Raw genomic sequence first — 4,847 nt, forward strand, 5'->3', positions numbered from 1 at the left:
TACAGTTTTATAGTTTACAACTTGGACACAGGTCTCACTGGGCTAAAATCAAGATGTTAAGAGATCTGCGTTCTCTTCTGGAGGCTGTAGAGGCAAATCCATTTCCTTTCCTTTTCCAGCTTCTAGAGGTCACCCACATTCATTGGCTTGTGGTACTTTTTGGCCATCTTCAAAGCAAAAAAGATTGCATCTCTCTGATCCTGCTTCCATAGTCACATATCCCCATGACCTTAGCTGGGAAAGGTGCTTTGATTTTAAGGACCCAGTGTGATTAGATTAGGCCCATGTGGATAATCTCTTCATCTCAAGGTTGGTAACCTTATTAATATCAGCAAAGTCTGTTTTGCCATGTAGAATAACACATTTAAGGTTCCAAGGATTAGGATGTGGATATCTTCGGGGGAGGGGCATTATTTTGCCTAGCATACTCATCTCCTTAAATACTTGCTCGTATATCATCTTTTCAGTGAGGTCTTTCCCCACTATCCTATTTTAAATCCACCACCACTACAGTATTCCCTCTCTTAACTTTTCTGTTTATTTTGTAATAACACTAATCCCCATATAATATACAGTGTGGTATATATTAATAATTTAGTTTGATTTTTTGATCTTCCCTCATCAGAGTATAAGCTGTGTGGTATCATGAAAGTTGGTCTGTTTGTTTTATACTCTACCCACAACATCTAGAGCAGTGCCTATCATACAGTATACTCTCAGTAGATATTTGTTGAATGAATAGGTGAAAGAAAGAGTGGGGATTAAAACACAGGGATCCCACCTTGTTTCTAAGATAGACTTTCCAAATCAAAGGATGAAATATATTTTCATCCAGTATCCTCATGGATTCATCATAGAATTTAAAACTTACTTTTATCCAATGGACTTTACTATGTATTAAGTAATTGCATTTACTGGTTTTTAACATGTGTATAGTGACATAGTGGATCCTCAGCCCTTGAGTGAATAGTGCCTTATTCATAACAGGGAATAGATAACACCTCCCTTGATCTAATTTGATCTATAGTTTATTGATTTCATAACTATCAAGTTGAGGATGATTCCCTCTATTCCTAGTTTTCTGAGAGTTTTTACCATGAATGGGTGTCACATTTTGTCAGATGCTATTTTTGTAGCAGTTGATGTGATTGGGTGATTTTTCTTCTTTAGCCTGTTAATATGGTGGATTATATTGATTGATTTTCAAATATGGAACCAGTCTTGTATCTTTGAAATAAACTCTACTTGTTCATAGAGTGTAATTCTTTTTATATGTTCCTGGATTTTATTTTCTAATGTTTTTTTGCTCATATATTCATGAAGGATATTTGTCTGGAGTTTTAATTTTTGTACTATCTTTGTCTTGTTTCAGTATCAGAGTAATAGTGGTTTCATGGAATGAGTTGAGAAGTGTCCCTGCTCTTCTGTTTTGTAGAAGAGATTGTGGAGAAGTTCTAGCCAGGGGAATAAGGCAAGAAAGGGAAACAAAAGACATATAAATTAGAAAGGAAGAAATAAACTGCCCCTATTTGCAAATTACATGATGGTCTATGTAAAAAAAATCAAAGGAATCTACGAAAAACTTCTAGAGCTAATAAGTGAGTTCAGGAAGTTAGCAGGATATAAAATAAACATTCAGTAATCAGTTATGTTTCTATATGCTAACAGTGAAGATGTAGAAACCAAAATTAAATAAAAATACCATTTATATTCACTCAAAAAATTAAATAGGTGTAAATTTAATAAAATATGCAGTACTCGTATGCTGAAAACTACAAAACACTGATGAAAGAAATCAAAGATCTAAAATGAGTGTAAAGCATAGTAAATATGTCAGTTCTCCCCAGATTAACATGCAGATCCTATAAATATCTCAGCAAGATTTTTTATAGACATAGACAAAGTTATTCTAAAATTATATGGAAAAGCAAAGGAACTAGAATAGCTTATACAGCTTTTAAAAAGAAGAATAAATTGGTAGGAATCACTCCACTTGAGTTCAAGAATGATGGTATACTACAGAAACCAAGACTGTGGTGGTACTGGTGAAAGGAGAGGCACAGAGATCAATTGGATAGAATAAAGAACTTAGAAATATACCCAGACAAATATAGCCAGTTTATTTTTTTTTTCTAAATGTGCAAAAGCAATTCAATGGAAGATGAATAATTTTTTCAATAAATGGTGCTGGAGCAGTTGGATATCCACAAACAAAAATGCTTCAACTTAAACCTTACATGTTATATGAAAATTAACTTAAAATGTTTAGTACATTTAAATGTAAAACTATAAACATTTTGAAGATAACATCAGAAAATCTTTAGTACCTAGGGCTTGGTGAAGATGTCTTAAAGAAGACACCAAAAGTATTATTCATAAAACAGTGATAAATTAGACTTTATCAAAATTAGAACTTTTGCTTTATGAAGACCTTACTAAGAAAATTAAAAAGACAAGCTACAGACTAGGAGAAAATATTTGCAAACCATATATCTGACAGAAGACTCATGTAGAATACATAAGGAACTTTCAAAAATCAATATAAAAAGCAAATAATCCAATTAAAAATGGGCAAAGACATGAAGAGAAATTTCACTGATGAGAGTATATTATGGCAAATGAGTGCATGAAAAGGTATTTAATATCACTAACCATTAGGGAAATACAAATTTAGATAATGATGAGCTATTACTCCACACCTCTTAGAACAGCTGAAATAAGGAATAGTAACAATACTAAATCAACATTTGGCAAGGATGTGGAGAAAGTGTATCTCTCATATATTGCTGGTGGGAATATAAAATGGTATAGACACTTGACAACAGTTTGGCAGTTTCTTAAAAAATTCTAAACATATACATTTTCCATACAATCCAGCAATCGTATTCCTGGGCATCTATTAAATATTCATTGGAAATTTATGTTTACACAAAAACCTGTACACAATTGTTCATAGAAGCTTTATTTGTAATAGCCCCAAACTAGAAACAACCAAACTGTCCCTTGATAGGTGATGGTTAAACAAACTGTGGTACATCCATACCGTGGAATGTTACTCAGTAATAGTAAGGAATGCACACACACAACTTGGATCTCAAGGACATTACAGTGAATGAAAAAAGTCAGTCTCAAGAGATACATACTACATAATTCCCTTTATATAACATTCTAGAGATGACAGGGTTATAGAGATGGAAAAACGGATTAGTGGCTTCCAGGGGTTAGGGTTGGTGTTGAGGAGGGAATATGAGTACAATTCTAAAGGAATAGCATGAGGGAGATGTTTGTGGTGGTGGAATATTTCTGTTTCTTGATTGTGGTGGTGATTATATGAGTCTATACATGTAATAAAACAGAAAAAGCCCAGCAAAAACTTGCTTTCAGATAAGTCTATCTCCGGGATGATGGTGTAAATTGAACCATAGAGTTTGTCCCACCTGGAGAAAAGAAATAGGAGCATACCGTGGAGATATTGCAGGTTTGATTCCAGACTACCACAATAAAGTGAATATTGCAGTAAAAAATTGATATAGAACTATACACGCTCATTGTACTAATGTCCAATTCCTGATTATATTAATCATGTAAGATACGACTGGTGGGGAAACTGAATGAAGATTACATGGGTCCTCCCTATACTACCTTTGCAGTTTCCTATTTATAATTATTTCAAAATGAAAGTGAAAAAAAATTGCATGTTTTACTTCCGTGCATCTTATGATAATCTAAAGAAAACACAGATGCCAAATGTGCTTTTTGGAGAAGTAGTGCCAGTCATTTTAAAAATTATCTTCTATTGAGGTAAAATCACATAACATTAAAATTAACCGTTTTAAAGCATACAACTCAGTGGCTTTTAGTACATTCACAATGTTGTGCGATCATCACCACTATCTAAGTCCAAAACACTTTATCAACCTGCAAGGAGACCTTGTACTTATTAAGCAGTCACTCCCTACTCCCCCTTAACCTGCAATCCCTGGAAAACCACTAACCTACTTACTGTCTGTACTGTGGATTTACCTATTCTGGATGTTTTATATAAGTGGAATCATACCAAATGTGACCTTTTTTGTCTGGCTTCTTAGCATAATGTTTTCAGGTTTCATCCGTGTTGTTGTATGTGTCAGTACTTCATTCTTTTTGTGGCTGAATAACATTCTATTGTAAGGATGTACCACAGTCTGTTTATCTGTTCTTCTGTTGATGGACAGTTAGGTGGTTTCCACCTTTTGGCTATTGTGAATAGTGCTGCTATAGACATGTGGTGGCAGTTTAATACAAGAAAAAAGTTATTTCCAAAGTTCATGGTTTCCTTGTGGAAGGTGTAGAGTCCATGCAGGTTATACATCATGGATTGCGACTAGTAACTCTAAAGCTTTTGTAATTTATTTGGGAAAGATGACTTGTCACTGCGGTTTTCCCATTCATTCATCCCAGGTGAATCAGATATTGGAGTGGTTAGAGATAACAGCACAGGCACTGACTGCTTATTTTGGGAGGAACAAATAAGAACGCTTTATGAGATCAGAGACAAAATGTCATCATAATAGCAATCGTAAATTATTAGATGAAAGTCAACATTGTGCTCATCAAGTGATCGAGACATAAATATTTTATTCCTTAAAGGCTTTATAAAAACATAAATTTAGGAGATAAAGTACTTTAACAACAACAAAACAGTATGAACCATGGAGGTGCTTAATCTCTTGGGTCCAGTTTATTTAATATGTGGTCATCTTTGTGTCCTTAAATGCTTCAGAAATTAGATATATAACACTTTAAAGGCAATAAGGTCACTGTTTTATAATCCTAGAATTCAAGAACTCTCCAGAAATGTTTTTAGG

This window comes from Grampus griseus (assembly GCF_964374135.1).
Source record: "Grampus griseus genome assembly, chromosome: 17".
Lineage (NCBI taxonomy): Eukaryota > Metazoa > Chordata > Mammalia > Artiodactyla > Delphinidae > Grampus > Grampus griseus.